General features: G+C 57.3%; 1 protein-coding gene across 2 annotated transcripts in view; it reads left to right on the forward strand.

Annotated features, from left to right (window-relative positions):
* AGAP3 (ArfGAP with GTPase domain, ankyrin repeat and PH domain 3) overlaps positions 1 to 20,723 on the forward strand; it is a 111,041-nt gene that overhangs the window by 11,966 nt on the left and 78,352 nt on the right. The window lies entirely within an intron of this gene.

Raw genomic sequence — 20,723 nt, forward strand, 5'->3', positions numbered from 1 at the left:
ATTTTTATTTTTAATTGTTAGATTTATATACCGCCTTTCATTAAAAACAATCTCAAGATGGTTTACAGAAGTTAAAACACATAATAAAAATGAATTAAAAGTATTTAGCTAAAAATATAAAAACAATCGATTAAAATATATAATATACAAATACAGAAAACTATACATGGATAAAAACACGCAGAAACAGCAATAAATCATGTAAAGGCCTGGATAAAAAGCCAAGATTTAACCAGCTTTCTAAAAACTGTGATGGAGTCTGAGGAGCGAATGGCCACTGGGGGAGCATTCCAAAGCCTGGGGGCAGCAACAGAGAAGGCCCTGTCACGCGTGCACGACAGCTGGGCCTTCCTCATTGTCGGCACCCGGAGCAGAGCCCCCTCAGATGATCTCGTCAAGCGGGCAGAAACCCTTGGGAGCAGGCGGTCCCTCAGGTATCCCGGGCCCAAACCATTAAGGGCTTTAAAGGTCAAAACCAGCACCTTGAATTGGACCTGGAAACACACTGGAAACCAGTGCAGCTCTTTCAAAATAGGTGTGATGTGATCACACTGGGCAGCTCCAGATAGAACCCTAGCTGCCGTATTTTGTACAAGCTGCAGTTTCCAGATATTCTTCAAGAGCAGCCCCACGTAGAGTGCATTGCAGTAATCCAGCCACGACCTGACTAAGGCATGGGTAACCGTGGCCAGATCTGTCTTCTCGAGAAAGGGACGCAGCTGGAGCACTAGCCAAAGCCGTGCAAAGGCACCCCTGGCCACCGCCTCCACCTGAGCTTCCAAAAGCAGAGCCAGGTCCAGTAATACCCCCAAGCTGCGTACTTGCTCCTTCAAGGGGAGTGCAACCCCATCCAGAACCAGTAAAATCTCCTCATCCCGATTGGCTCTCCTACTGACCAACATTACCTCTGTCTTGTCTGGATTCAACCTCAGTTTATTAGCCCACATCCAGCCTATCACTGCCTCCAATCCCCGATTTAGGACATCCACCGCCTCCCTAGGATCAGATGACAAGGAGAGATAGAGCTGAGTGTCATCTGCATATTGCTGACAACTCAGTCCAAGTCTCCGGATGACCTCTCCCAGCGGCTTAATGTAGATGTTAAACAGCATGGGGGACAAGACCGATCCCTGCGGGACCCCACAGGCCAACGGCCACGGGGCCGAGCAGTAGTCCCCTAGCACCACCTTCTGGACTCTCCCCACAAGAAAGGACCGGAGCCACTCCAACACAGTACCCCCAATTCCCATACTTGAGAGGTGGCCCAGAAGGATACCATGGTCGATGGTATCGAATGCCGCCGAGAGGTCCAGCAGAACCAACAGGGACGCACTCCCCCTGTCTAGCTCCTGGCATAGGTCATCCGCTAGAGTGACCAAGGCAGTTTCAGTCCCATACCCGGGGCAGAAGCCAGATTGGAAAGGGTCCAGATAATCCGTATCATCCATGCCTGCCTCGAGGCAGTGATGGGCTGGATGAGAGGTAACAAGCTGAGGCTGATGTTGTTTAACATCTACATGAAACCGCTGGGAGAGATCATCAGGAGATTTGGTGCAGGGTGTTATCAGTATGCTGATGGCACCCAAATCTATTTCTCCATGACAGCACCATCAGGAGAAGGCATAACTTCCCTAAATGCCTGCCTGGAGGCAGTGATGGGCTGGATGAGAGGTAGCAAGCTGGGGCTGAATCCAGATAAGACGGAGGTACTTATTGTGCGGGGTCGGAACTCGGGAGATGGTTTTGATCTGCCAGTTCTGGATGGGGTCACACTTCCCCAGAAGGAACAGGTACGCAGTCTGTGGGTGCTTCTGGACACAAAACTCTTCCTGGTGTCCCAGGTTGAGGCAGTGGCCAGAAGTGCCTTTTATCAGCTTCGGCTGATACACCAGCTGCGTCCATTTCTTGAGATAAATGACCTCAGAACAGTAGTACATCTGCTGGTCACCTCCAGACTTGACTACTGCAATGCGCTCTATGTGGGGCTGCCTTTGTATGTAGTCCGTAAACTGCAGTTAGTCCAGATTGCAGCAGCCAGATTGGTCTCTGGGTCATCTTCGAGAGACCATATCACTCCTATCTTAAAACATCTACACTGGCTGTCAATAATCTACCGGGCAAAGTACAAGGTTTTGGTTATAACCTATAAAGCCCTAAACAGCTTGGGCCCTGGGTATTTAAGAGAACGCTGCCTTTGCTATGAACCACACTGCCTACTGAGATCATCTGGAGAGGTTCATCTGCAGTTGCCACCGGCTCGTCTGGTGGCTGCTCAGGGATGGGCCTTCTCCATTGCTGCCCCGAGGCTTTGGAACACACTTCCTGCTGAAATAAGAGCCTCCCCATCTCTGGCAACTTTTAAAAAAGGCAGTCGAGACACATATGTTCACCCAGGCTTTTAATTAGACATTGTTTTAATTGTGTTTTAATTGTGTTTTAATAGTTTTAACATTTTAAATTTTGATATGTTAATCTTTTTATTGGTTTTCATTGTTTTGTAAACTGCCCAGAGAACTCGCGTTTTGGGCGGTACAAAAATGTGATAAATAAATACATAAATAAATGTTTTCCCTTCCTCCTCTGTTTCAGTGGCTACTGTTCCTTTTCCTCCCTTGTTCAAGGATGTTATGCTAGCAAAATGGGCATCTCCTGCCTCATCCAAGGCCCCTGGGCCAATTCCTAAAAAGCACTACAACCATGACCCCCCAGTGGTGCAATTGGTCTCTGCCTTGGTGGTGGTTAAAGAAGGGGACGAACAACTCAAATCTCCAGAGGATCACAAGGCCGACATGCTTCTCCATAAGAACCACGCGGCTTCTGCCACAGTCATTAAAGCAGCAACCACTAATTCCATTTTTGCCAGGGCATCCATGCTTTGGGTTAAGCAATTAGCTGCCATGATCCCTCCCAAACTCACTCGGGTGCGCCAGGGGTTCAACAAATGGGCCAAAGCTGCAGCTTTGATGGTGGACTCGAGCTGGGATCGTGTCCAGCAGGCAGCCCGTGCTATGGGCTTAGGGGTTGCGGTCTGTTGCTCGCTTTGGTTGAAGCATTGGGATGTGGATTCCCAGTCTAGACTTAACCTTTCGGCTGCCCCCCTTATAGGTGCCAGACCCTTTGGTGAAGTTTTGGACCCAATCCTGGTTGAGACCAAGAACAAGAAAAAAGCTGTGCCTTTCACCTGTAAAGATTCCCGGCAGCCCTTTTGAGCCGGTTCTCAGTCCTTTTGACTGTTCAGAGGTTCCCAGAGACACACCTTTGCCTTGCCCAGAGACACTCTAGGTTTCTCATATCACTCCACCTGGTGCAACCAGTGGCAACAGCGTGGTGGTGGACCAGCTAGAGGAGGGTCTTCCCGATCCTTCCCTCCAGCATCCTCTCTCTCTGCTAGAAAGCAATGACTACCCCCCTGTAGGGGGAAGGCTCCTCGCCTTCTCCCCACAGTGGGAAGCCATGACTCAGGACCGCTGGGTCCTGTCCACCATTTCCCATGGCTACACCTTGGACTTCCTGGCACAACCTCCGGACATAGTCATCATCTCTCCCAGATCCCCTTGGCCAGACAAATATTGGAGAATGTGCCTCGCCATCCAGCACCATCTTCAAATCAATGCCATTGAACCCGTGCCGTCGACCGACTTATGGCATGGTGTCTGTTCGCTTTTATTTCTAGTCCCAAAGAAGGATGGATCTTGGAGAGTGGTTCTGAACCTACGGTCACTCAGTCAATTCATCCACAAGCAGAGGTTCTGCATGGAATCTCTCTGCTCAATCAAGGAAGCGATCCTACCCCAGGACTTCCTGACATCTATCGACTTATCAGAGGCCTGTCTCCATGTACTCATCTTGCCCGCTCATGGTCAGTTTTTCAGGTTCTGCTACAGTGACCGACACTATCAATACAGAGCCCTTCCCTTCGGTCTGTCCTTGGCCTCAAGGGTATTCACCAAGATCATCTACGAAGGAGAGGCATCCACATATACCCGTACCTGGATGACCTGCTTATCTGAGCATCCTCGTTCTCCCTAGCCCAGATGTCAGTACAGCACACCCTGTCAGCTCTTGCCTCCCACGGATTTCTCGTGAATTGCCAAAAGAGTCACCTGATTCCATCACAGACCATCCAGCATCTGAGGGCAATCTTCAACACTCTGCTCTCATCCGTCTCTCTGCCACTAGAATGTTGGTGGAAACTGGACACCCTCATTCGTCCTCTTCTGCAGGCAACATCGGCAGACTTGATGGCGCTGGCTCAGCTGCTTGAATCGATGATCTCCTGCCTCGAGTGCACTCCCTGGGCATGCTGGCACTCCCGACCTCACCAATGGCTCCCCCTCCCTTTCAGGAGGACATTATGGCCTGTGTCCACAAGGAAGTCTGCTTACCATCGAAGGTCCACCTGTCCCTCCGATGGTGGTTGTCACCTGCCATGTTGAAAGGTCTCCCCTTCATCACTCCAGAGCGGGTGCTGATCACCACAGAAGCCAGCCTGTCTGGCTCAGGAGCTCACTGAAATGGCCAATATGTACAGGGCATCTGGACACCTCAGGAAACATCACACAGTATCAACTGGCTGGAGCTCCGGGCCATTCCCCTGGCTCTCCTCCATTTCCTCCCAGTAATCCACTGGGCCAACGTCCTAGTCTGAACGGACAATGTGACCTCCAAGTCGCATATCAACCACCAGGGGGGCACACAATCTCGAACCCTCATGGTGGAAACTGACAACATTTTCCTTTGGGCAGAACAGTACCTCACGTCCATAGTGGCGGAACATCTTCAGGGCATGGCAAATACCCAGGCCGATTGGCTCAGCCGCCATACGATAGACCAGACAGAATGGTCTCTTCATCGGGAAGTGTTTCTCCAAGTGGTGCATCGATTTGGTCAACCAGTGGTGGACCTGTTTGCTTCCCCGCTCAATCACCTCCTCCCCAGGTTCTTCTCTCGCTTCCTCTCACCTCGTTTGGAAGCGATGGATACCTTGACCGCGCCATGGCCTCCGGGCCTCCCATATGCCTTTCCTCTCACCGCAGTGATTGACCATCTCATTCGAAAGAGTCACACCGAAAGAGCAGAGCTCATCCTGGTAGCATCATTCTGGCCTCGGAGGCAGTGGTTCTCAGATCTCTTTCAGCTCTCAGTCGCCCAGCCACAGCATCTGCCCGCTCGTTGGGACCTTCTAACTCAAGGCCCCTCCTGCACCCAGAGCTGCAGTGGCTCCAACTTGCCGCTTGGAAATTGAGCGCACGCTATTAGCTCAGAGGGGCTATACAGGTTCTGTCCTGGAAACCATTCTGGCCTCCAGGAGACCTTCTACAAACCACATTTACCAGACCTCATGGGTGGCCTTTTCCAGGTCGGCGTGCAGGAAACATATCTCCCCCTTGTCGGTGGGTGTTCCCGAAGTCCTTTCTTTCCTGCAGTCTGGGTTTGACATGGGTCTCCGACCCAGCACCTTAAAGCGCCAAACATCGACCCTTTCGTCAATTTTGCACCTCTACTCTGGTCTTCCTTACAACTCCATCCCCATCTGCGCCGATTCCTTTGAAGAGTGTCCAATTTGGCTCCTCCTCCTATCCTTAGATTCCCTACGTGGAACCTTAATAAAATCCTCAGTGCCCTCACTAAGGCTCCCTTCGAGCCTCTGTCAGAGGTTGATCTCTGCCATCTCTTGCTCAAGGTCCTCTTCTTGGTGGCCATAACTTCTGCTCGAAGAGTGTCAGAACTGGGAGCCCTGTCGGCATGGAAGGAATTCTTTGTGTTCCAATCCGATGCTATCATTCTGAAGCTAGACCCTACCTTCCTCCCTAAAACCAATTCTCCCTTTCACCAGTCGCAGGACATTTTTCTTCCCTCCTTCTGCCCCTCCCCGACCCATCCCAGAGAAAAATTGCGGCACTTGCTGGACATGCTGCATGCCCTCTGTATCTACTTACGTAGAACTAGACCATTTAGACGTTCAGATTCTCCATTCGTATCGTTCCAACAGGCTTCCTTGGGCACTAAGGTCTCCAAGGCCACGATCTCCTTGTGGATTAAAGCCTGTATCACTGTAGCTTATGAGTCCCTCTATCTTCAACCACCTTCAGGTGTTTCTGCACACTCAACCCAGAGTGCGGCCACCTCCGCTGCCTTCATGGCTAGTGCACCTTTGCTTGAGATCTGTAAGGCAGCCACTTGGTCATCTATCACACCCTTTATCAAACACTATAAGATCTTTCATGATTCTCAGGCGGCCATGGGCCACACTGTCTTCCAACAAGTGGTCTGATTTGCATCCTTCTGCTCCCACCTGTGTCTGTTATTAGCTTGGGCATGTTCCACACTACTTTGAGGATGACCTCCTCAGGCTGTGGAAAAAGAAACATTGGACTTACTGTGAAGGGTTCTTTTTCGCAGCCGAGGAGGTCATCCGGCCCACCCTAGGATGCTTGTTTATCTTTTCTATACGGCTTGTTCATTTGGTCCAGGGTGGTGTGTTCTTCCTGGGTGGAGGCGACTTCTAGGGTTTCTTAGCTCAGTAGGCTTTGGTGTACTTTTCTGTTCCTTTTTGTCTGATCTGTGCTGAACTAATCCTTTCTGTTCTATGAGAGCATGTCAGTCCCGGAACTGGGGCTGGGTCACCTCCCACACTCAGGGGCTAGCTACGCCTTCAGTTCTCTTATCGGTCCTGCCTTGGAGCATGCTCAATCAGAGGATGACGACCTCGGCTGTGAAAAAGAACCCTTCATGTTAAGTCCAGTGTTTCTTTCTCTGTCCCTCCAGGGGGTTGAAATCTGAATTGTGTGTCACTGTGACCATCTCGGGTGACACGGCAAGAATAATTGGGGCTCCTAGCTGAGCCCTGGCTTTCCAGGCATGTGGAGCCCCAGTTCTGGGCCCCGGCAGGGTCTCCAGGTAGGGTTGGCAGAGACCCTGCAGAGCGGGTGCTGCTGGGTGCAGGCACTGCTGAGCTGGATGTCCCCAGAAGGGCCCGACTCTGCATCAGGCCGCTCCGAGTGTTGATTCTGTCTCTGCAGCATCGGAGGAGGTGGATTCTAGCCCATGGAGGCTCATGCTGAGACAAATGTATGAGGTTTTTAAGGTCCCACAGGACTCTTTGTTCTCTTCAGCAGCAGGTCACATAGTTTTCATGAAGCTTTTTAATGCCTTATTTTTGAGATTTGTTTTATTAATTAGAATTAAAACAGACACAAGCGAAATAAAACCTCACGATCACAGCAATATACATCACAGAAGCAAAGAATAGCAGCTAACATATTTCCGGGGGTGTCTTCTGCTCCAGGCAGGCAGGAGGGCTTTTCTCCCCTCATGCGATCAGGTGGGGAAGCTTCTCCACCAGGACCGGGTGCCAGGTTCATCTTAACCACTCTTCAGTAGGTCTTTTCGGGGGGGGGGGGAGGGTTCTGCCCTCCTTGGTGGCTGCCCCAGCTTTGTGAGATGGCTCTTCCAAGATGCTTCTTCACGTTCCTCCCTCCTGGCCTTTAGCTGCCCCGTGAGGCCTGTCTGTTTTGGAAGGTGTGAGAGGAAAGAAGGATGCCTTTTGGTTCTGGTGGTTGTGCTGTGTTGAAGCTGTGATGTTCAGTGTTTGGGTGGAATTGCTCTGTGCGGATGCTGTAAGCCGCCCTGAGCAATCGTGGCCGGGTGAGATAGTATTCGAAGAAATTACTTGCCACTTCTCTGCTTCTGCCCCGTCTCTCATGGCAAGACTCGGACAGTCAAAGGCTGTTCTGTGCAGTTTGGCCCCTCGTGAGCTTTTTGCACAGGGCTCTTTCTTTCCTTTCGGATCCTTTGGGCCAGATCAGAGCCTGGCGTTGCCAGTTAGCCTGGCTGTTTCCAGACCAGACCCCTCTGGCCCATTGAGCCCTTCTGCACAGCAGGCCCAGGGGCTGAAGAGACTCCGCTAAGCTTCCTGGAATACCTAAACTAGTGTGGTGCTTTGCCCCCCGCCCCGCCACCGGTCCTGCTTCAGAAGTGGCTTCGGAACTGAAGGGCTGCAGCTGTTTTGCACAAAAGACATGAGCAGTCAATGCCGCCCCCCCCCCGCTCCCTGCCGCTTTAGTTTCCTGGTTTTCTGTGCGGTTTCCGCCATCTGGGGCAGGAGTCTCTTCTGCACGCTGCATTGTGTGTGTGAGCCGGCTGCTGCGCTCTGGACCCTGCCTGTGCAGAAGAACTCTCAGTCCTCAGGGAAGGAGGCAGGGCTGTCTTTCGGGCAGGGCAGGGCAGGGCTCTATTAACCCCCATGACAATGAATGGGGAGGGGGCCCCACACTGGCCGACGCACCTCAGGCCCTGCACCCTGCCAGGGCGGTCTGAGGACAGCCCCGGAAGGAGTCCAGTCCGTGGGCACCTTCTTGCAGGGAGCCTTGTGCTGTCTGGAGAGAGGCACCAGCCTGGCACGATGGTGGGCGAAAGCTCCCTTGTGCTTGGTGAGCTCCAGCGGCTAGTCCTGGTCCTCCCGAGCCTCCGTGTCAGCCTCTTGGGCTCTGGGCCTCGTGCAGTGAGGCTCTCTTGGGGGCCTGTTCCTGGCGCCTGGGGCTCCTTCCTCCCCCGAATCCCCTCCTGGTGACATCAGATGGCCGTTTAGGGGATGTTCTTAGCTTTTGCTCTTCGGTTCCTAAGTAACAGCCCGCATTGCTGCCACATCTTCCAGATTTCCTGTAATGCCAAGATGGGGGGCGGGGCGGGGGGAGGAAGCTGTTTGCTTGGTTACCAAAGCAGGGCCGGTGGGTGGGGCTGGAGTGACTATTCCTGGCCACCAGTGGCCAGTGCCACCGTTTGGTTCCACTTGGATGGGAATCTTTGGGACCCACAGGCAGGATTTTTGGCCCCAGGAACTCCCCAGCCTCCCATTTGGGGGCCTCTGTGTGTGGCCACCTTGGTTGGCCGAGAAGCCTGGCAGAGGCTCGCTCGGTCTTCTGGTTTTGGCAGGCCTCCCCCTCGCCGGGCTCCACGGGCTGCCTTTCTAGGAGAGGAGGAGTCTGGCTCCCTGCCGGGCTCCTTTGCCTCCCCGGGCAGTGGGGGGGGGCACCAGGAAGCTTTCTCCCCCCCACCCCACCCCCCGCTCCGCCGCGCCCTGCACCAGCATTCCACACAGAGGGCTTGAAGTCTGTGTTGAGCTGCGGGCAGCATCCAGATGCCAGAGTGGCCACCAGCCTGACCGGATGGCTGGGCGAGGCTGGGCCTGTGCCAAGAGGGCTGGCGGTTCCCAGGCGGCCCTCTCCGGTGGCCTCCACGCGGGGGTCCCAGAGGGGAGCCTGGTGGCGCCTTCAGGAGCGGCCCTCGTCCTCCCCAGGCAGGAGCAGGGCGTTGCGGCGCTCTGTGGATCTCCAGGCCACCGTGCAAGCGGCTGCCTTGGGTAGAGACCCCAGCAGGCCCTGCCCAGAGCAGCCGTGCTGGCTTCTCTGCCTCTGGGCCTGCTGGGGCCCCGGGCTGTTGATGCCACCTGCTACCCCCAAGGAACGGGGAGGCGCTGGGGAGGGTGCGCCTTCTTGGCATGTGGCGGGGGGGGGGATGCTTGTGACACCTGCCTGACGGCTGAGGTGACTGTCCCGTCCGACACCACACACACACCCCAGCATCTGTGCAGCGGGGAGGATGGGCGCCTCTGCCAGCGGCCCCAGAGAGCCTGACCTGCTGCTGCTGCTCCTCCTCCCCATGGCCTCCTCCCCACCTGCCCGCCCCCAGCACACCCAGTGGGGCCAGCACCAGCCTCGCAGGCCAGAGGCACCCAGCTGGGCAGCCCCTCTCCGGCTTGTGCCCTGGCCAGCAGCTGCTGCTGCTGCTTCCGGGATGCCTGCCAGGCTCTTGCTGCCCAGGAGCCTGGAACTGCCGTGGGGCAGGGGGGCAGGCCAGGTCTGAGCTGCTGAGAGGAGGGGAGCAGCACACTTGGAGCGAAAAGCAAAGTGCGGGGCCAGAGCCCTGCCCCTCGAAGTAGCCCCCCGCCCCTGGGTCCAGTTCCTCCACTTCAGCCTGGAAGTCTGGTGGCTGGGGAAATGCTGCAGAAACGTCTTCAGTCCTGCAGGTTGAGCTTCCTTGTGGCTGCACTGACAAGAGGCAGCCTGTGTCTGGGCAAAAGGGTCTGCCTTCACAGAGAGAATCCTGCAGGTGTGTGGAAACGGGGGCCCAGATGAGGAGGGCGCTTGGGTGGTGAGGAAGCAGGCGGGACCTAGCCCCTGGGTCCATGGCCCGTGTGTGGGTGCACAGCCTCCCCCTGTGAGGCCATGCCTGGGCTGGGGCTGATCTCCTCCCCCCACCCCACCCGCCCTTGGTTCTGAATGGCAACAGCCCGTGGTGTGGAGGACACATGGGCTGGGCCATGGGGCGCCTCTGGGGGTGATCCTTGGAGACGTGCCCTCTGCGAGTATGGCGGCCCTCCCTGGAGCATCAGAGTCCAAGTCCAATTTTTAACTGGTTCAGGACCTGGCACTGTAACTCCTGCACTAAAGGAGTTGAGAAAGAGCAGCTCTCATGCTGGGGTCACTCGAGAGTTGGGAAGGTTGACTCGTTTTGTCAGGAGGGGAGAGCTGCCCACCTCTGAATGGGTTTCTGGATAGACAAAGGACCTCTTCTGAACCTGGGGGATATGCAGTGTCAGCATAGACCCCCCCTTTTTGTTCTGCCCTTTCTCCAAGGAATGCAGGTGGTGTACGTCATTCTCCCCACGGCTCCTGTTTTATCCCCACATCATGGCAGGGACCAGAGACGGGGCCTTTTTGGCAGTGGCCCCTTGGCTTTGGAATGCCTTTCTGGAAGAGCTTTGCCGTGCTCTCCCTCAGGGTTTAAAAAAGATCTGAAAACACATATTTTTAAAGAGCCTCATTAGTGTCTTCTCTGCAGCTATATCTGGTGAGTTTTAACTTTTAAATCTGGCTTTAACTGGGTCTTGGTTTTATTTCTTATTTTATTTATTTATTTTTGCATTTATATACCACCTTTCATTAAAAGACAACCCCAAGGTGGTTTGCAAAAGTTAAAACATACAATTAAAAAACAATAAAAATATTAACCTAAAAATATAAAAACAAACCAAATTTAAAATCTATAAAATACAAGCATAAAAACAATACAACAGGTAAAAACACACAGAAGCAGCAGTAAAAACGATTATGTAAAAGCCTGGATAAAAAGCCAAGTTTTAACAAGCTTTCTAAAAGCCGTGATGTAGTCCGAGGAGCAAATGGCCACTGGGAGATGATTCCAAAGCCTGGGGGCAGCAACAGAGAAGGCCCTGTCCCGAGTGCACAACAGCTGGGCCTCTCTCATTGTCGGCACCTGGAGCAGGGCCCCCTCAGATGTCCTCGTCAAGCGGGCAGAAACCCTTGGGAGCAGGCGGTCCCTCAAATACCCCGGGCCCAAACCGTTTAGGGCTTTAAAGGTCAAAACCAGCACCTTGAATTGGACCCGGAAACAAACCGGCAGCCAGTGCAATTCTTTCAGAATGGGGGTGATGTGCTCACAACAGGCAGCTGCGGATAAAACCCTTGCTGCCGTGTTTTGCACTAGCTGCAGTTTCCGGATATTCTTCAAGGGCAGCCCCACGTAGAGTGCATTACAGTAATCCAGCCGTGACGTGACTAAGGCATGGGTAACCGTGGCCAGATCTGTCTTCTTGAGAAAGGGACGCAGCTGGCGCACCAGCCGAAGCCGTGCAAAGGCACCCCTGGCCACCGCCTCCACCTGAGCTTCCAAAAGCAGAGCCGGGTCCAGTAGTACCCCCAAGCTGCATACTTGCTCCTTCAAAAGGAGTGCAACCCCATCCAGAACCAGTAAAATCTCCTCATCCCGATTGGCTCTCCTACTGACCAACAGTACCTCCGTCTTATCCGGATTCAATTTCAGTTTGTTAGCCCACGTCCACCCCATCACGGTCTCCAGCCCCCGATTCAGGGCATCCACCGCCTCCCTAGGATCCGATGACAAGGAGAGATAGAGCTGAGTGTCATCCGCATATTGCTGACAACTCAGTCCAAGTCCCCGGATGACCTCTCCCAGTGGCTTCATGTAGATGTTAAACAGCATGGGGGACAAGACCGAACCCTGCGGAACCCCACAGGCCAGTGGACACGGAACCGAGCAGTAGTCCCCTAGCACCACCTTCTGGACTCTCCCCCCAAGAAAGGACCGGAACCACTGCAACGCAGTGCCTCTGATTCCCATACTGGAGAGGTGGCCCAGAAGGATACCATGGTCGATGGTATCGAACGCTGCCGAGAGGTCCAGCAGAACCAACAGGGACGCACTCCCCCTGTCTAGTTCCCGGCGTAGGTCATCCACTAAAGCGACCAAGGCAGTCTCAGTCCCATACCCGGGGCAGAAGCCAGATTGAAAAGGGTCCAGATAATCCGTATCATCCAAGACCCTCTGCAGCTGGGACACCACCACACGCTCTATCACCTTGCCCCAAAAGGGAAGGCTAGACACAGGTCTATAGTTATCCAGGTTGGAGGGATCAAGGGAGGGCTTTTTCAATAGTGGTCTTACTACCCCCTCCTTGAGGCACGATGGCATCCTGCCCTCCCTTAATGAAGCATTAACGATCACCTCCAACCATCGGCCTGTCCCCTCCCTGGCAGCTTTTATTAGCCATGAAGGGCAAGGGTCAAGAGCGCATGAAGTCGCCCGCACAGTGCCCAGGATCTTGTCCACATCCTCAGGCCGCACCAACCAAAAAGAATCCAACACAACGGGACCAGATGGTACCAGAGGCACGTCTGCCGGAACTGCCAAAACTCTGGAGTCCAGGTCAGCACGGATGTGAGCGACTTTATCTGCAAAGCGACAGGCAAACCAATCACAAAGAGCTGTAGATGACTCCTCCCCCATTGTCTGGGGGGATGTGTGGAGCAAGGTTTTTACCACCCAAAACAGCTGTTTGTCTGCACTGAGCAGACGCAATGGAGGCGGAGAAAAAACATTTCTTCGCCGCCCCCACCGCCATGGAGTAGACCCTAAAATGGGCTCTAGCCCATGTTCGGTCGGATTTGTCACAACTCTTCCTCCAGCGTCGTTCCAGCCATCGTCCGAGTTGCTTCATTGCCCTAAGCTCCGAGGAAAACCAAGGAGCAGATCGGGCTCCACCAAGCCGGAGAGGGCGCTTGGGGGCAACCGTGTCAACAGCCCTGGCCATCTCTTCATTCCAGAGATCAACCAGGGCCTCGACAGGGTCACCAGCTCTGGACACTGGAAACTCCCCAAGGGCCATCTGAAATCCAAGCAGATCCATAAGCCTCTGGGGGCGGACCATCTTAATCAGCCCACCACCCCTGCAGAGGGCAGACGGAGCAGTCAAACTAAACCCCACCAGGTGATGATCTGTCCATGACAAGGGAGTGATCTCAAATTCCCCCACCTCCAGATCATTTATTTCCCGGTTGGCAAAAACCAGATCCAGAGTGTGTCCCGCCACGTGGGTAGGGCCCGATACCAATTGAGACAGGCCCATGGTTGCCATGGAGGCCATGAAATCCTGAGCCACACCCACTAGGGGGGGGGCCTCAGCGTGGACATTGAAATCCCCCAAGACAATAAGCCTGGGGGAACCCAAAGCCACCTCTGAGACCACCCCCACCAGCTCAGGTAGGGAGACTGAAGTGCAGCGGGGTGGTCGGTACACCAACAGAATCCCCAGCCTATCTCGGAGGCCCACCCTCAAGGACAAACACTCGAAATTCTGAGATTGCCTGACCGGGCACCTGGAAACGGGGAGAGCCTCTTGAAAGATGACTGCAACGCCTCCTCCCCGACCCTCGAGGCGGGGCTGCTGCACGATCTGGAAACCTGGAGGACAAAGCTGAGAGAGACCAACCCCGCCCAGCGTATCCAACCAGGTCTCCATCACACATACGGTCAGCATGTTCATCCACAATCAGATCGTGGATGAGAGATGTTTTAGCGTTGACTGACCTGGCATTCAGCAGCAGCACCCTAATCCTCGAGGGAGTGTTCTCAGAGCTCCCTGGGGTCTCAGGGTTGGGAGAAGGGCCGGAAAAAGGAACAGGCCTCAATTGCCTGGACCGTTTCCCCCTGTAACGGCCTGCCCAACTCCCACCGCCACACCTCCCTCTGCCCGCTCCCTGTGATATTGCTGCCCCCACTCCATCCCCACTGTTTTGCTCTCCCAGACACATCTCCCCAGACTAACCCACCACAGCTTCTTGGCTTATTAAAAAACCAGAACCAGACTTATGCAATCTCTTGCTGGCTTCTTGCTTGCAGGAAGAAAGGTCTTCTGGGCCCCAGGCAGCTCGCCCCATGGCTGAGAGCCACAAGGACGAGAGCCCTTGGGCCAGCCTGCCCTATATAGGAGCAGGGCCCCAGCCCCAGGAGATCCCACACACCTGAGGAAAGGTGGGGCAGAGGCAAGGACAGGACAGTCAGTGCCCCACCCAAGCTGTTCCCTTCTTCCTCTTCTTCCTCTCCTTCTCCTTCTCCTTCTCCTTCTTCGTTTTAGTTGTTTCATAGATGTTATGTGGTTTTATGCTTCATCGTGTTGATTGTCTTGCCGTTTTTGTGAGCTGCCCCAAGCAGTATTGTGCAGGAGGGAGAGGGCTGTACATCTTTTGAATAAAGAATAAGCCACCAGCCCTGTGAGGGAGGCTAGGCTGAGCGTGTCTGGCTCCAGGGAACTTCATGGTTCAAGGAGGACTGGAACCCTGCTCTCTCCAGCCCAGCGCCGGATCCACGGCACCCCTCTGGCTTTGCATGGTGGTCCTTGCCCGGCTGATGGCCAAGCACGACCCGCCCTTCATGTGACTGTGTGAACCTGGTTACCGGGGGGAGGGCGCTGCCTGCTCCGGCATGATCCCCTCTGCAGAGGCGTAACTATAGGGGGGGCAGGGGGCACGTGCCCCGGGCGCCATCTTTTCTGGTCACGTGGGGGGCGCCGCCATGACAATTTTTTTAAAAAATTTTTGTTAATTTTTTGTTAATACAAATGTTTCCTGCTCAGTGCAGCAGTGCTGCAGCAGTCAAGGGAGCGCGTTGGCGCCCCCTCCCCCACGAGCGGTCCCTTCCGTGCTGCCCGCCCTCCCCCCCCCACATTGCTTTGCTGTCGCCTGGCGGCCAGTCAGTGGCTTGGCTTGGCGGCGGGCGCTTGTGAGGAAAAACCTAAGTATAATGTAGTATGTTGGGGGCGCGGGGGGGGGGGGCGCCATTTCAGTGCTTGCCCTGGGTGCCGTTTTCCCTAGTTACGCCTCTGCCCCTCTGCACATGGAGGTTGCCAAGAGAGGTCCGTCTCCAGATGCCGCCAGCTCGTCCGGCACTGACCCGGCAGCGGGCCTTCTCTGCAGTCGCTCCTGGGATGTGCGCTGTGCTCCTTATGGCCATTCGTGGCTGAACATCTTTGCCGGCCTTCAAAAGAGACCCTCTTGAGATGCACTCTTGAGCCTGGCTTTTAGTCATCTTGGATTGTTTGAATTGCTGTTTGTTTTATTTTGTCTTTATTGTCTTTATTTTTGTGAATCGCCTAGAGCCTTAGTAGTCAGGTGGTATATAAATTAGTTTAATCATACTAATAATACTGCTACTAGTAATAAACGAGAATTGAGATAGCATCTGAGGACAAAACTGAAGGTTTTGTCTAACCTTCTACTCTGTGACGGGGCCCTCGTGGGCATCTGCTCTGCCAGGAAGGAGACGGGCTGGCTTGGCCAGAGAAGAGGCCCAGGAAGAGAGCCATTGGCACCCAATGAATGCCCGGCTAGAGGCGGTGGCGGCGGTGGCAGCAGCAGCCGCGTTATAGGGCCAGGCAGGGCCCTTCAGCTCCCCTGATTCCCACTCGGTTGAAAGCGGCAGCACCCCTCCACCCATCTCCTGCGGTGGCGCTGCATTGCGGCTGAGGTTAGGCCCACAGCTCCTTCTGCTTGCCAGCAAGCAGCCTCCGTGGGGCAGGGCATTGGGGGCCTGGGATCCACAACTGTTGGAGGTTGTTGATTTTTTAGTTTGACCCCCACAAGTGTCCCTCAACGGGGCAGACATAGGAAGCTGCCATAGACTGAGTCAGACCCTCCGTCCCTCTCGCTCAGGATTGTCTTCCCAGACTGGCAGCGGCTTCTCCAGGGTTGCAGGCAGGAGTCTCTCTTGGAGGTGCTGCTGCCAGGGAGGGAACTTGGGACCTGCTGCTCTCCCCAGAGTGGTGGCTCCATCCCCTGCTGAGGGGAATCTCTTGCAGGGCTCTCACATCAAGAAGGAGGAGGAGGTTACAATAATAAGAGCTTGGGGGTGGGGGGGGGGTGAGAGAGCCATCTGGGGCAGGCGCGGGCTGGGGGTGCTTTGAGGTGCCCCCCGCCCCCCCGGCCTTGGCTGATGGCGCTTGAGCTTCCTTTGGCTGAGCAGGGTGTTGGCTTTGGGTCCTGCCCGCCACCTCTTTCCGGTGTGCTGCGACTGGCCACAGAGTCTTGGGCCGAGAGTTCTGTGCTGGGGAGCCCGGTGGGGAAGGGCTGGAGCTCCCGCAGGCCAGCCAGGCGTCTCTGGAGGAGGCCTCTTGGCGCTGAGCCCCAGCGCCCCTCCTCACCTCCCGGCTCGGCCCTGCAGGCCACGGATTCCGGCCTCCGCCCCGCCCTCGCACCACGCCCCAGGCCCAGGCTGGCCACGGAGCTGCCCCCCCGGCAGTCCACAGGTGGGCACGTGGGGTCTGGCGTGGCGCTTTGCTAGTGGGCTGCCTGCCCTGCCCAGAAAAGGCCCCGTCTGGCCTGGCACAGGCCCGCCGGCAAGCAGCGCTGCCGCCTCAGGAAGACCGTGGCCAGGAGGGGGGGAGCTCAGCCCCGGCCCACTGGAGAGCCCTCTGAGTCCGGGCTGGTGGGCTCTGCCTGTCCCAGGAGGCCCGCCCCTCTCGCCCCCGCCCCAGCAGCCGGGCCTTCGTGGCCCCCCTCGGTGAGCGCTCCGGCAGCGGCTCCCAGCCCTGCGTCTGCCCAGGCCTGGCTGGGTCAGCCTTGGGCTTTGCCCTTTGGGAAATGCAGCCCGGACTCCCTTGCTGAGCCCTGAGACCCCTCCGGGCGATGCTGGTGGGGCAGCTGGCCGGGGGGGGGCCTGGGGCTGGCCTTTGCTTCGGGCGGAAGGGCGGCGGCGTCCTGCCCCATCCCGGAAAGGGGGCCGAGTGTGCTGGAGGGCTCCCGTTGGGAGGGGATTGCAGGGTCCCAGCCCTGGAGTGCGCTCGGCGGGGGGGGGAGCCGTCCCTGCCCTGCGGGTGACCCTCCCTCCCTCCCTCCCTCCCTCCCTCTGAATGGTCTCCACTGCTTGAGAAGAATGAACTCTTGGAGCATTTCCAGACTTTGCCGTGGTTCCATTGTGAGGCTTTGCTGCGAGCTCCAAGGTGCCCCCTCAAACTGACTCATACTGTGAATTTCTTTTAAAGGTAAAGTTGTGTCGTCAAGTTGTTATGGACTCCTGGCAACCCCAGAAAAGCCGTGTGGCTTTCTTGGGGAGAATCCAGGAGGGGTTGACCGTGGCCGCCTCCCGCACAGTAGGAGATGATGATGCCTTTCAGCACCTTCCCGTGTCGCTGCTGCCCAATATAGGTGCTTCCCATAGTCTGGGAAACAGACCAGCGGGGATTCGAACCGGCAGCCTCTTGCTCCCTTGGCACCTTACTAACCCCACTGCGCAATCGGGCTGTCCTCTAATGTGCAGTGAGAAACCCGAATCCTGTCTGGCGTGCTCCCTGATCGCTTGCAGGGACCTGGGTGCGAATTCGGCCGATGTGTGAATGCACAGCAACCATTTCGGAGGAGAAGTGATCCCAAAGCCCCGTCTGGAAATGCTCCAGGCGTGGAAGCCAAGCCCGGCTCCAGCAGGCAGCCCTGTGGCATCCCTCCGGGTCCGGCCCCCCAGTTCGGGAGAGGGGCAGGGCTCTGTCCCCTTCCAGCCCTTCCCTTCTCTCGGTTCCCCCCCCCCCGTTCTGCAGTCCGCTTGGGGAAGGGGAGGGGGGGTCCTCTCTCCAGCCTGCTCTGCTTGGGTCCAGGCTTGGGGTTGGCCATCAGTGGGAGGCTTGCTGGGTGGACTCACTGGCCCCTGCCTCATGGGCTGGCGGCACACCAGGGAGGGAGGCCCGGCGGGCATAGCAGGCTGCTGCTTCCAAGGGTGAGCTGGGAGTCCTCGCCGGTGGGCCCTCGAAGGCGTGCCCATGGCCACTCGCGCCCAGGTTTCTTGATGCCCACTCAGTTAATTTTAGAACCTGCTCAGGTTGAACCAGGAAGGCCCCCCCACCCGTGAAGGCCCCTGGTGTGCAGGCCCGGCCGCCTGGATCCTGCCGCCCAGAACAGAACTCCTTCCGCCCCCCACCGGTGAAAACAGTGAGAGAGGGCACTGGTCCCCCCCCCCATGGCTCCCACCTGGGCTGCCCCGGCAGTTGCCCCTGGACCCCTCCTTAGTTTTGAGAGCCAGCACAGTGGAGCAGCTGGTGCCAGAGCAGAATGGGGGAGACCTGGGTTCGAATGCTCCTGCTGCAGTGGTGGCCGGCCGGCCGCTGCTTTGGGGAGGATAGAGTGGATGGGAGGATTTCCTGCGGAGAAAGGGGTGGAAGAAAAAGGAAGCCCCGCAATCCTGGGCCTGCCTTGCAGGGTGGGTGTTTGTGAGGACTTCTGGGAGCAGGGGGGGCAGGGAGGCCTTGGGCGCAGTAGAGGCAGCCCGCTCTCCCTGCACCCACCCATGGGAGTGGGGCTCTTGGTGGCCCCCGGGGCCCGAGGCTGCCCTGGGGAAGGGGTCTGATGGGGCTGGGCAGGGCTTCGTCCCCAGCTGCTTGGCTGGGAGAGGCCCATGAAGTGGGGGTGCTGGGGGGCCCTGCAGGCGTATGGAGGGCCATTAGGTCCTGCTGGGCTCTCCTTTGAGGAGGCCGCTGGGCACATTTCCTGCTGCCGGTTGTGTACTGCAGCCATCTCCATGGCAACTGGTCCTTGCAGGCAGCGCCGGAGGCGTGCTCAAGCGGGCGGTGGATGGTGATGGGGAGGGAAGCGGCTCCTTCGCCGCTCGGCTCAGGCCGAGGAGGGTCGCTGCTCACCCCCCCCCCCCCACCCCCCCTCCCCCCTCTTGTCTTGGAGACGCCTCTAAATCGAAACCCCTCTTTGAAAACCGCTTTGAGTGTTTGAGGCAGAGCAGAGACCAGGACTCCCCTTTTGTCTCCAGCCTGTGTTTCCTCCTGTGTTTCCACGGCCCTCCCGGCCACTCTCCCCTCTCACTGTTTTCACCGGTGGGGGGCGGGAGGAGTTTTGTTCTGGGCGGCAGGATCCGGGCGGCCGGGCCTGCGCACACCCTGTGCCTTCGGGGGTGGGGGGCCTTCCTGGTTCAACCCGAGCGGGATCGGGGATTAGCTGAGCCCACCTCCCAAAATGTCTGCAGGGACGCTGCTCCCTGGGGTGGGACCCTGGGGAACTGCTGCCTGTCCGATGGTCTGCATTCAAACAGGAGAGCAGCCCTGCTGGATCAGGCCCTGGAAGCCCATCCGGCCCAGCATCCCCCCCCCACCCCCGGTGCCTCTGGGAGGGCCTTTCCTCTCTGCTGCTGCTGCTGCTGCTGCTGCTCCCCTGCGACTGGCATTCACCGGCCTCGCAGGCTGCTGTGCCTCCCGCTGTGCCACCTCCCTCAAAGGCCTCCAGCCCAGACGGACTTGGAGGGCTTGCAGGGGGAGGGCTGCCTGGGCCCCTCCTGCTCTGCGTGGCATCCAGACCCCCAGGGGCTGCAGGTCTGTCTCTCTGCCCCGGCTGGAGTGCTGCCGCTCTCGCTCCCCTCCAACCTGGAGGGCGGGGGTCTGCACTGGGGCCCTCCTGCGTGCCAAGCGTGCCCTGGCGGCCAAGTGCCGAGGCCCCATGCCTCTGCTGCCCAGTTGGTGATAGGGCTGGGGGCCCTGGGTCCTGCCTGGGGGCTGCTGGGGCGGGGGGGAGCAGAGGCCCCGAAGGCCAGAGGGGAGGCCAGTGCTGCTGCCACCCACCCCGCAGCTGAGGGAGGGGCTGGCTCCTCCGCTGCCCAGGGTGGAGCCACTGCCCGTTGTCAGCCACGAAATGCCACCCGAGGAAGGGCCGGTGGCCCAGGGCCTCCCGGTTTGGGCCAGTTACCTCTGCTTACACAAGTTGGGTTGCTTTATTGCCAGCTCAGCTGCTGGGGGGGTGGTGGCAGGAGGAGCATGTGCTTTTCCCCAGAGGACCCGCCTGCCCACCAGCTCGGGGTTCCCAGAAATCTGGGCATTTGCAAAAGGAAGCAAATGGGGGGGGGCTGCCAAGGGGTCAGGGTTAGCTGTCTGGGTGGGGGCAGCAGCTGGAGGACTACTCTGTGTCTGTGTGGAGGGGGGAGTGGAGGGCGTGCCCAGGGGTGGGGCTCCCGTCGGTCCCTCTGGGGCACCTTTTCAGGGTGCTCGCCTGGGAAGCCAGCGCCTCAGAGGGTGCATCTGCGCAGGAAGCGTCCCTCCCTGGGGAGGAATGGAGGCTGCAGTCACCCTCCGTCCGGGGCGGGGCAGGGGGTCCTGCTGCGTGGAGCCTGAGCCCGGCGGGGCTCCCTGGGCCTGTTTCTGGGCGGGCTGGAAGGCCAGGCACTGGCCGGCTTCGGCTGCCCGTGGCAGAGAGCCGCCCCTCCCAGAGAGGCCTTGGGGTGGCCAGAGTCCTTGGGCCCCCTCTGGGCTCAGCGGGGCTCCTGTTGGGCTCCCCTTCTTCAGGGCTCCCTGCAGCCTTCATGGGTCCGCGTGTGGGTCCTGCGCAAGCGTGCACCCTGGAGCAGGTCCGTGAGGCGGGCAGTCC

Source organism: Hemicordylus capensis, chromosome 6 (genome assembly GCF_027244095.1).
Source record: "Hemicordylus capensis ecotype Gifberg chromosome 6, rHemCap1.1.pri, whole genome shotgun sequence".
Classification (NCBI taxonomy): Eukaryota; Metazoa; Chordata; class Lepidosauria; order Squamata; family Cordylidae; genus Hemicordylus; species Hemicordylus capensis.